Source organism: Passer domesticus, chromosome Z (genome assembly GCF_036417665.1).
Source record: "Passer domesticus isolate bPasDom1 chromosome Z, bPasDom1.hap1, whole genome shotgun sequence".
In the NCBI taxonomy this organism is placed as follows: domain Eukaryota; kingdom Metazoa; phylum Chordata; class Aves; order Passeriformes; family Passeridae; genus Passer; species Passer domesticus.
The window spans coordinates 28,767,220-28,780,056 of NC_087512.1; the positions used below are offsets into that span (position 1 = coordinate 28,767,220).

The following is a 12,837-nucleotide window of genomic DNA, read 5'->3' on the forward strand; positions in this document are numbered from 1 at the left end:
CATGGTTGGGCAATTGAAGATTGCAGCAAGTGTGGGCCTTTCGTGCCAAGCATGGCCAGCCCTCCATTTAAAACAATTTTAAATCCCAGTTCTCCAAGAATGAGAATAGCACTGTGGCAGTCATTATTGCTTCTTACAAGGTGAGGGGAAGCCTGTATCACTATGGTGCTGCGAGAGCTGCTAGGAGGAGAGTTGAGGCAGGGGGTGTGTTTTGATGTGCCCACATCGCTGGGCTCCTCAAGGTCAGCCTTGATCCTTAGCTGAATAAACTCTTCCAAGCCAAAGGTCCTTTGTCATTCATTCATATTGCATCCAATTAATGTGACTGTGAAGTTCCTAAGTTGGTATTGTATTCTTTACATACCCAGAAAACCTAGCAGATATTGACACTTCAGTCTCTTTTAAAGCTTCATTACTTTCCAGTGTTTTGGGATTTTTTTCTAAGTGTATGGAAGAGTGTATGCTTAGAGATTGAGACGCTTGTAAATAAATTTATTATTCATAGCACATTTAAAGCAGAAATATTTGTAAGCTGTGTCTTACTTTAAAAATCATATTAAAAGAACTGACAACTGAAAGGGCCTTTTCCACAGGAAAGCATAGAATTTACTTGCGAGCTCAATGTGGTTTTTGTTTACTGTTTCTTTACTGGTGCTATAAGCAAGAATTTTCTGTGCAATTATCATTTAACTGGAAGTCATCACTAAAAAGTTCAAGGATTATCCCCAAACTAATATCATAGTAATGATAGTGGAAGACTCACACTGAAAATGGGTAACACAGACAACAAAAAAGGCATATACTGTCAATGTACTCATTTTAATTCAAATCTACCATATAAATGGTGAGTTTGCACTAAATAAATTGTTTTAAATAAGCCCTAATAATATCAGAGACAAAATCTAACCACCAATAAAAAAATCTATTTGCCTTATCAAGTTATTTCTATGTACGGGAAGTAAATTTTCTCCATTTTTCAAATGAAAAAGTGATGGATCCTATCAATGTACCACCTTGAGAAACACATGGTCTAAAACACAAGGTACAGGCAGCCTTTACATACAGGATAAGAGTTTTTGTTGTCATGGATGCAGCCTACTGAGAAGTCCTGAGCATGAACTAAGGACAACAATCAGAACCTCAAATTAACAAAGTTAGCATTAGAAACTGCAACTCATCTAAAGATAATTCTTAATTTTTGATGTGCTGAAATAGCAGCAAAGTTCATGTAAAATAAGGCAGGTAAGACTAATAAGTGCATTAAAAGTAAGCGCACTTAAAAGTCCAAAGTTTTCTTAGTATGTGACACAACTGCATGTTCATACCTGTCATACATCATTGCATATTCATATCCATCAGTATGAACCCATACTCATTCCTCATATAAAGCACACATCCTGATTATGAAAAGGCAATGTCTTAGTCCTTCAGAAAGCTACTACTTTTAATTTTCTCTATTGCAAATTTTATCCCCTCTCTCAAAAGGCAGGTATCTAATGGAGCTAGTGGGCTCTGAAATTCAAGAAATGTGTCTGAATTCACAGTAATACCTGTGAATTTCTTCTGCCATCCATCCAAGATCTAAGGGTAAAAATTTATATTTATCACTTCAGTCCCAATAAAATTTTCATAGTTCAGTAAAATCTCTTATTTACTGCTCAAGGAAATGTATAGTTACATGCTGTATGAGGGTACAGTGAACTTTGAATTAAGCCTTCAGTTTACAAACTGTTAAATACAGAAGCATTTTTCAAAATACTCTTTTTTTAAGGAAAAAAGTTCCATTTTTTTTTTCTCTGTCCCAAAGTCTGTTGGAATAACACAGGCTCCCATGAGTCCTTGCAAAGTCTCTTTCTAGCCTGATTCTTTTATTATGTCATTTGGTTTGTTGTCCTAGAGTGTTACTCCCAGGTATGCAGGAAAAGAGAGACATGCTCATATAAATCCTTGTCATCTTTGTCCCAGGGAAAGATCATCTTTGTAAGTGAACCCTGACAGGAGACGGTCAGTGGCTAAAGTTTCTGAAAAGAGTTCATTCAATTGGGAGAAAGAAATTGAATAAAGATGAGATGATTATTTATTTTGTTTACTGGTATTTTTGGAGGCCTTTTTGAGAAAGGGAATTACTCTCTTGATGTTGAAGCATCATGTATGGCAACTCAGATTATTTTTTTCAACATCCAGAGGAAAACCATTGTAGCAGAAGGAACAGAGAATAAGAAATATGACAATCAGAAGATACAGCTGGTTTTAGTTTTTCTTATCTCTTCTGTATACTGGTAGCAGCAGAACTCAGCTTTTAGGATAAAAAACCTAGGTACTAGGATTGCAAGACAAATGAATTTTGCATTTCTGTAGCAAATCTGAAAAAAAATTTTGACCCAAGCAGCTTTGAAATTGTGGCAGTCAATTTAATGGGAGGACAAAATTCCACTGAAAATAAAGGGAATCTCAAGAGTACCTAGAATACGACAATACTTGGTTAGAGAACACTAACAGAATTAAGAGGGCTTGTCTCTTGTTGCCTTGGACATACTGATTTGAACAAACACAAGTCTGAACATTCACTTCCGAGATGCAAACAGAAACATGGAAGCTCTTTCAAGCTGTTTGGGTTTTGGGGGAGTTTTTTGGTTTGTGTGCTTGTCTTGGGGGTTTGGTTTTTGGCTTGGGGGGGGGCAACTTTTATTAAAAACAATCTTACTAACTAACACTTTTGGTCTAATTCTTTAATTTTACCTCAGATCTTCCATTTTATATCTATTCTGTTTTCATAGTTGCTGTGTAACTGAGAACAATATTTTTGCTAGTTAAGGTGATATGACCAAACAAAAAAAAGGCCTTGAATTCCATCTTGAATACTTTTACTGACACCAGTATATGAAAATATCATCTAATTGGATTTTCCTGGTTTAGCTGTAAAATCAAGTCTTGGACTTCTCCCATCTTAGCTTAGACTGACTTCTGGCAAGAAGTAACTCTGCAAGGGAGCTCTGTTTCCCATCATCCATGGGTCCAGCATCTCAGGCCTGATACCTCCTTTTTTTTCTAGTAGAAAAAAATAGGGTATTATGGGCATAAGTTTTGGGATTTTATCCTTTTTCTTCATCTTTCCAATCACAGGTCACAGGTTGCATTTACCTGGTCCTCACAGGCCAGACATCAAGGAGGGCTGTCATATACCATCATGAAATAGCAGGGCCACAGAGTTTTTTTTCTGTGTTCAATTTCCTTTTTCTCTATCCAGATTTCACAAATATTAATTTTTTAGTGGGTTTTACTTGCTACGCAGGAGATGAGGCAATATATTTCTCCTCCACACTGCAAGAAACTTATGAAGAGCATATTGCTAAGGTCTTCAAAGCTCCTAGCAGCATCTAGATATGCTTATAACAAATCAGTTCCTCTCCTTGCAGCTTCAGCAATGCACCCTGCACTGTGAATTGAAGAGATGTACAAAAGCTGTTGCATTCCCACTCTTAAATGTAAGCTGTCAGGTGGGGAGAAAGCTGTCTGTGGAACAAATATGAAAAAAAGATATGCATTCTACTAACCTCCTCAAAAAAAGTGAGTTTGATTCCCCAACATTCTTATACAGAGAAAGTTGGCACTGGTAAACAGGATTCATTTAATTAAATTGTAGTCCAGTTTTATACGGTACAAACACACATGCAGAACCTTTGCAGAATAATGCAGCCATTATCTATAACAATATGTGATGATACCATGTACCTTTAGGGTAAGAAAATAAAATTATTAGATGAAAATCAGTTGCAAGGGAGTTCTACATTCCTACAATGCACCTGAAGAAGCTGGAACTGAGACTGATGAGCAGAATAAGTTTTCCAAGTCTCATAAAAAATTAATCAGTGAAAAGACGTAATATCAGGAGAGGAGTTTAGCTAGGACATATTAATACTTAGCTGACACTTTTTCTAGGTGTTTCATACGCTAGAGTTCAGGTCACAAAGTAGGAATATCATGTACATTGACAAATAGGTGAAGAGAACAGAGGGACCGCGTTTGCTTGGTACCTCTGTCTTCATGCCTGATTCAAATTTGAAGTCAAATTGAGTTTGATGTGGACCAAAGTATCCTAAACCAAACATGTCTAATTTCCATGGAGAAACTATAAGGGATTTCAGGCTAGCATGGTATCCATTCTCTAATGTTTACTGATGAATAACACTGCTAGAAATATTGTCATAGGTAGTATGCTAATTGAGGGCAAAGTAAGAAAAAAAGAAGGAAATTTCCCACAGTCCACGTAGAAACCTTAGAAGAAAATGCTGTAATAAAGTGGAACTACTGTTTGTCCTACAGTAAGATCTTCTGATATTAATAATGATTTCTTTTGTAGGCCCCAGCAATTTTAGATTGAACAGCAGATAAGCACAATGTTGAAACTCACTTTTCTTGTTTGGGAGAGTAAGCATTTTATTAATCACTTCAGTGGTATGCACATACCACTGCAATTTTTCTCCTAATCTTGTTTCTGTGCCTACTCACCTCAACACTGATTCTTAATGTTAAATTTTCCTTCATACCCTGTAATATATACTGATGTGTGCTGTTAGCTTTCTGCATTGTAGTACCTTTGGACTTCTACTAATTTAGAAAAGAAACTAATTTAGTTCAGAAAATTCTGGTGGAAAACACATTAAAAGTAGGTCCTTGATCAATTAGATATTTAACAATTCACCCCAAATGTGGCTATCTCTAGCAGTCAGTGTGCCTCTTCCCAAGGGTGACATGCAATTAAGAAAGGGGTCTGGGGGAGGCATATGGATGAACCTATGGTGTTGCATGCAAAGTATTGCCACGGGAAGCCCATTACCTGTAACAAGGCAACAGTTGTCTCATGAAGCCTGAATGAAAGGTATCTTGACTTTGTACTCTCTGCCATGTCCTTAAGAAAATCACCCACGCTCTCTTCTTTTCATTGTTTTAGTATATTTCCATTATGAGAAAATGTGCCATAAAAAAAAAAAGTGTATAATTTGATGTTACTCTGTTTTTTGTTCAATTTTACATAGAATTAATTCTAATAGAAATCTAACTTTTTCCTAGGATCATATATTTGACTGTTAGAATATGTTTCTTAGGTTTTCTGCTTCTGCACCATTGAATTTCCTCCTTAAAACAGTATTTCTTTACTTGGAGTTAGAAAGGACTCCTATTAAATCAAAGTGCAGATAAATGGCTGGTCACACAGTATTCTCGAAAGGTTGTGTTTAGACATATGTTAAAAATAAGAAAGTTGTCTATATGCTAGCCAAGTGTCAAAATACTGACTTACCTAACTTTGTTCTCATAACAGTACTCACTCATATTCCCAGTCTTGTTCATGTTACTGTATCAACATATCTTCACATTTAATTAGCTCTATAAGAACTACAGGGATATAGTGGATTGGAAACTCATCTCCTGAGTCTTGCCTTGAATTTAAGTAAGGCAATGCTAAAAACTTCTCTTTTTTTCATCCATTTGTAAAATGAATAAGAAAACAGCTATGATGATCTATATAATACTACAGTCTTAATTCCATTGGAATTAGTTATTCTAAGCTGTAGGAGTCTACATTGCACAAAAAAAACCCCAAACACTAAAAATGTTGCCAATTCCCTATTATATTTCTTTGCTCCAGTTTAAAGAACCCAAAAAAGAAAAAAATAAGCATAAGTGACAGCAAGTCACATGTTCCAGTCTTTCTGGACATATGATGTGTCTCAGAAATGATCAAAAATCCACAAGTGCATCTAAATTTTTTAATAAGCTGCATTTTTATTTATTATTTCTTATACTACACAAAATTCTATTCTATGGCATGCCTATGCACTTCACTAACTTCTGTGAGCCTGACAATACATATCCATAAGCGTAAGTGACTTAGGTACATTTCTATCTATTTCCTTCACATTGCTAAAAACATATTCTGATCCTCCCAAAATGTTACTTTTTATATTTTTAATGTATTTTGTAAGGAGCTCCCTTTTAAAATTTCTTAATTCAAAGCAACTTACTAATTTTCTGTGCTTTGTAACTGATGGGGTTTGCAGTTCCAAAAAAATCTTTGGTATTCATGGATTCAAATGGAGTTGACTTGAAAAAATAACACTGTCAGTAAAATTCTAAAATCTAATTATTAGATAAACAAAGCCAGTGAGCTTTAGCTGTAAGATAAAAATCTTCCAAAGCTTCCAGAGAATTGCTGTGACACTTAATAAGATCTCCTTCCTTTCCTTCTTACCTTCCTGATCACACCTGTAATGAGGACTGAGTTCTGACTTTCAGAAACACTTATAAATTATTTTTGTGCAGTCGAATTCAGACTGTTTGTTGTTGCTGGATTAGATTCAAAGTGTCATATGTGCTAACATAGTTCTTTTTTTTTCTGACAACTCTGACAACATAAAATGTTGCATAACATGGGGATATATAAATTGTGGAAAAACCTGACCACAGAGAAACAGGAAGATTAAATATACACAATCTTTATAAAACATTGTGTAATTTTCTTCTTTCTTGTTGCCATGCAAGAACTTTGGCATCATCTGTTTTTTTGCAAGAGATACCATATCTCTAGAGAGAATATATGTACACACATATGCACGTATAGAAACTCAAAAATCCAAGCAAAAGTTATCCTATCAGTATCTAATTAAAGCCTGTACCTATTAAAATAAAACAATACTGAATGCTGGTAATGACTGTCAATACTTATGAACACTTTTGTTGCATTCCTCATATCTTTTTTTTGTTTCTTCTTTTCTGGAATTTTCACAGCACAACATGTTAGTATGACAGGGAAACATTTCAACAACTTGAATTGGTTCGATTTCAATAGAAAAATATAAAAATACTTAAAACTAAACCACTTTTAAATGTTTAGCTGGACTGCAGACATGGCTTTTAGTATTTAACAAGGTAGAGACACTAGGAAAGAAGGAAAATAAAGAAATGCTGTCTGGCTAGAAAGCATGGGTAGGCAGAAGGGCATTCCTTAAGCTAATGATTTTTCAGAGCATATGCCTTTGTGTACTGGCACAAATGAAAACGTAATCTCTAAAGTAGATGCTAATTAACTTTTGCTGCTGCACCATTAATACATTTCCAGGTGCTTCTCAGCTTTGATCTTATAGTATATGGGAGAGGGAAAACTGCTGACTGCCTCTTCAGACAGCTTCTCTTTTGGGTGGCTCATTCCATGAAATGTATTTGCCCAGCCAGGACTGTCCTCCAGGCCCTGATATATTGTGAAAGAGAGAGTAAGAAAAGGGCACCCAAACATGAGAATGAAGCACTGGGTCTTATTTACTGAGAGCTTGGCGTCACATTTTCTACTCAGATCTTGCTGGAGCTCCTCAAAACCTATACTTTAAAAGACCACAAGCACCTTAGGTCTCAATAGAATAGACTTTTACTCTCTGTTCTGGTCTGGAAGATATTTTTGGATGTTGGCTAACTATTAATGTTCTATGGTGAATCTTTTTTAAACTTCAGGCTAAACTAATAAATTAATAATATAAATAGCAGGGGGAAAAAACTCAGCCACCTCTGTCTTTAATTGCCTGTTATAATCACAAGTCCTATGGTCATTTCTGGTACATGACATAGTAAGATCATTAGGTGACTTTTTAGGTTCCTGTGATTATTCAGCTAAGGACAGAGCAGCTATTATAAGGCAGTTTCACTCCCAGAATAATCTGATTCTAACTATACTCCATTACTGGTTTTGCAACAAAGGATGCTGATAGCTCAAGTAACAGTCATAAAATCAGTGGATATATTCAAGCATGGCTGATTCCTAAGTCACTTTTTGTTGTTACAAAGTGTCTATACTCAAGTATCCTTTTTCAATATTCTGCATTTCCCTATACATACAGGTTTTTTTACATATTCAAAAGCAAATTTTGAAAAATTTGTGATATTTATATTCTGTGATATTTATTATCTACAAAATATAGAATCAAACTAACACGTTTGATTTAAAGATAATGATGACCCATGGCAGGGACATCCTTCAATAGATCAGAGTGTGAAACCTGACCTTGGACACTTCCAGTGATGGGGCATCCACAGCTAATCTGAGCAACTGTTGTCTCAACACCCTCATTGTAAAAGATTTCATCCTTGTATCCAAGCAAATCTACCCTATTTCAGTTTAAAACCATTCCCTCCTCTCCCCATTGCAGGGAAGTTGACTGCAATGAGGTCTCTCCTCAGTGTCCTCCAGGCTGAACAAGCCAAATTACCTCAGCTGCTCCTCATACAGCTTTCCTTTTAGACCCTTCACCATCTTTGTGGCCCTCCTTTGGACACTCTCCAGTAGTTTTATATCTCTTACACTGTGGCACCCAGAACTGCCCCAGCACTCGAGGTGAGGCTGCCCCAGTGCAGAGCAGAGCAGGACAATCCCTCCCTTGCCCAGCTGGCCATGCTGGGCCTGATGCCCCCAGGACACGGCTGGCCCTCCTGGCTGCCAGGGCACTGCTGACCATGTTCAACTTGCCATCAGCCAGGACTCCTAGGTCCCTTTCTGTGGTGCTGCTTTCCAGCATCTCATTTGTCTGTACATCCAGAGCTGCCCCATTCCAGATGCAGAAGCTCTAACAGCATGGGAAAACACAGGACACACAAGTCATTCCAAGTACTGGCTGCAGAACCCCCCACCACAGCCAAAGCTGGAACTTCCATAACTTCATGAATCGAGGTCTAAATCAAACTCTTTGGGGTCCAAATTCAGCTGTGAGCCTGCATGTTCTCCTTTAGTACAGACCTTAAAAATAGTAATATAATATGTACACAGAAGCATGATCTGGGCTTCTTTTCTAAAGCTTATTTCAGTGCTTTGGAAACCATGTTCCTAAAACAGTGAGTGTCAAGGGAAAAGAATCACTATGTCTTCTTTTACCATTTGCACTCCAACACTGCAGATAAACACTGGAACAGTAATCAAAAAATAAACATGTTATTTAATATAATCATATTGCTGTTAAATAAGGGTTACAATCTGATAAAACTTTTCCCTAAATGCAATCTCAGGTTCAATCCAAGTGTTGAAACTGGTTTTTCAAAGGTACTATTAGCTTTTTTTCTAATTTGAAAAACTCCATTTCACCACTCTTCAATACTAACAAACAATAAAAAACATTTCACCAAAAATCATATACACAATGTTACAGACACCTCTGAAAATGCAAATCTACTTAAGGAGATTTGCATTAGGAGAAAATCAGAAGTTCAAGAATCAAGGTTTTATTCTAACTTAGAATTGAGCATCCATCTTTAAAAAACAGCATCAGCTGGAGTCCTAATTTTTTTCTTTTGCCAGGCTCAGAGAAGTCAAAACACAATGCTTACTAATGTCTTGCTCTCAAAGTTACACTGAATCTGTCTGAAAGGATGACACTTTTATTTGTCACTGTGCAAACATGTGAGATGTAAATAAACAGGTGATAGACAAAGACATTTCAGCCTTTCAGTGGTATTGTGATAATACTGCAAACCAGCATTGCAGTTTTCTCAGAAGTGGATTTGCAGTGACCTCTGTAGGACAGACCTGAGACAGGGTCTTTTCATGCTCCAGACTCACTTTTTGGGAAGCCATAATTGTACTGGACACTGCTGCAGCTTCAACATAATCCCAGTGCAGATTTTCTGTGTACTTGTATTAAGAAATTAGGCCTTCAGCCCCTGATACCCAGAATGCCTGACAGCTCTGCTGTGGCAGTGTGATAGTGACCTCCCCACTGGTCCCTTTAGCCTTTGACATCTTAGTGCCATTTGTGAATATGATTAATTTCTGAGAAGTAATTTCTGCGAAACTACCTGTTTTTTGCTAGATTTCAAGTTCTATGGTATACAGAGATCCCCTGGCAACCAGACTGGCTCAGCTGTCACGTGGAGATCCAGCCGCCACCTACAGAACATTTGATTCAGTATAACTGTTGGGATTATTTCTTGAGTAACTGTGCTGCAACACAGGGACAGTTTGTGCAGCATTTTGATCTCTTGCCTCTTGAACATTTTTAAGAGAGCAACATTCTCTACCTGTCCAGGGGAAAATCAATGGGGAAAAAGCAGAATTTGAAAACATTGTGTTACAGGTTCACACACTTCCTATCCCAGCCCAAGTTTCTGAATCAAAGAGACAAAATTAATCCCAATGTGCGTTGTTGAGCAAAATTTCTTTGACTAGTTCAAGATCCATACTCCTCACTTATCCAGGAAGGTTGCAGTAAATTATTACTCTTCATGACTACCCTATACAGGCCTTAGGACTAATCACCAATGTGCAGGAAATCCAAGAGATCAGGGCCAGCCAGCAAGAGTTTGTGAAATGCACATCTTGCTTGATCAGCCCGATCCCTTTTATGCCCAGGTGACAACCCTAGAGGATGAGGAAAAGGCAGTGGATATTTCTTCTTGAACTTTAGTAAAGCCTTTGATACTGTTTCCCGCAGCATTCTTCCGGAAAAACTCTGCTCTTGGCAGCCAGGCACCCTGCTCACAGGGTAAGAGCCTGGCTGTATGGCTGGGCCCAGAGCGTGGTGGTGCACGGAGTTACATCCAGCTGGTGGCCAGTGGTGTTCCCCAGGGCTCAGCACTGGGGCCAGTTCTGTTTAATATCTTCATCAGTGACATGGAGGAGGGGATTGAGTGCACCCTCAGTCAGTTTGCAGGTGACACCAAGCTGGGAGAGAATGTCCATCTGCTGGAGGGCAGGAAGGCTCTGCAGAGGGATCTGGACAGGCTGGATCCATGGGTCAAGGCCAGTGGTGTGAGGTTCAACAAGGCCAGTGCTGGCTCCTGCCCTGGGGTCACAGCAACCCCAGGCAGTGCCACGGCTGGGGCAGAGTGGCTGCAAAGCTGCCACAGGAAAAGGAGCTGGGGGTGCTGCTGACAGCAGCTGAACATGAGCCAGCAGGGCCCAGGTGGCCAAGAAGGCCAATGGCATCCTGGCCTGGACCAGCAATGGTGTGGCCAGCAGGAGCAGGGCAGGGATTGTCCCCTGTACTCAGCACTGGTGAGGCCACACCTCAAATCCTGTGCTCAGTTCTGGGCCCCTCAGTACAAGAAGGACATTGAGGTGCTGGAGCAGGTCCAGAGGAGGTAACAGAGCTGTGAAGGTTCCAGAGCACAAGACCTGTGAGGAACAGCTAAGGGAGCTGGGGTTGTTTAGCCCGGAGAAAAAAGGCTCTGGGGGGACCTGCTTTGAACTACCTGGAAGGTTGTGGTGAAATGGTGATGTCTCTTCTTCCAGGCAGTTAGCAACAGGACAAGAGGAACTGTGCTAAGGAAGGCTCTGGTTGGATATTGGGAAAAATATCTGCACCGACAGAGTGGTTAAGTATTGGAACAGGCTGCTCAGTGAGTGGTATCAACCACTTGTGATTTTTTTCACTTGTCTTCTACACAAGATCGTCCCAAGAAAGCACTGATTTTTTTTTTTTTTAATTTGCTGCTGTTTAGGTCAAACTAACAAAAAGCAGTAACTATGCAGTTCCTAAGTCTAGACTCTCAGAATAAAAATGTTCCACTGGTAAATACCACATGCCTCATGATTTTAAATTGTAAAAGCTTCGGAGAGCAGTACAAATTCTGGTGCTGTAGAGAAATAAAAGAAAAATATTTTATAGTTCTTCCAACTGAAACTACCGTGAGCAAGCACTCAATTTCTATGAAGATATCAAGACACAATGAACTGAAAAACTGCTACTGAACTGAGACATCTACATCAAGCTTGTTTGTACTTCAAACAATATTTATCTTGAAAAATAAGTCATGTCACGGCTGAAAAAAACACATTTCATAGGTCTACTTAAGTGCTCTTTATGTGGAGCTCACCTCAATTAATGGCAATACAGATGGTGAAAGAATGTTCTCTATTTACAGATGAAGAGCCTGATTGAGCCTGGATGTATTTACAGCCTCTCTCAATAGCCCTAAGGTTAATAAGGCAGTCTTTGCCTTGATGCTACCAATGAGCAGCACTTAAGCAGTCACTTGGAAGTTCAGTGGGAACGGAAAAAGATGTTTTCTTGTATCAGCAAGTAATCAGTTCATATCATCATGCTTCACAAATATACTGCTATTCACATAGAATATTGAGCCACCCTCCTGCCAAATCAGGAACAGCTGCAAGAAAAGGAGCTGCACATCAGAAAGATGTGCTTCCTGCACCCCATAGAAAACTAGGGCCTGAATCTTTTTAGAGAAGGCCATGTATCTGTTTTTCACTCAAACCATGTCTCAATACCTCCACAATCAGCAGCACAGTGCATCTAGCAATCTGGATTTCACAGCCTACTGTGTTTCCTTTGTGCCCAACATCTCAGTTAGTCATTATAGACACAACTCAAAGACTTACATCATCCATAGCACTCCAACCTCCCAAGCAGCTGTCAAAGCAGCAGCCCACAATGTTGTTCACTGAACACAGTCTGTTTGCATTCTACACACAAACTCTAAGACACTAAATCCCTGATTTTTCTAACTTTTCTTTTTCTTGTGGTCATGTAAAACCTTTTGTGAAAATGTGTATCTTAGTCCTTCTGCTATTCCTAGAGCTGGATGAGCTACTTGCTTATCATACTGTTTCTAGATATCATAGTCCTCTTTCTAGTAAGGCTATAGAATTTCAGCCCTAGATGCACCACATCTTTACTTAATGTTGTGATGCTACCTGTACCACTGCAAGCTACTGATTTCCACCAAAACTGATCACTTGCATTGGTTCTGCCATGGGTGCTTGGACTGTGCCTTGGAAGGGGAATTTCCAGTGTCCCCCTCATCAAAGTTTCAGCACCTAACTGAAATCCAAGACTGATTCCC

At 38.7% G+C, this 12,837-nt stretch overlaps 1 protein-coding gene across 4 annotated transcripts in view; it reads right to left on the reverse strand.

The window, feature by feature from the left end:
• The window catches only part of GLIS3 (GLIS family zinc finger 3), a 202,290-nt gene that overhangs the window by 161,403 nt on the left and 28,050 nt on the right, over positions 1-12,837 (reverse strand). The gene's annotated exons all lie outside the window — the stretch shown is intronic.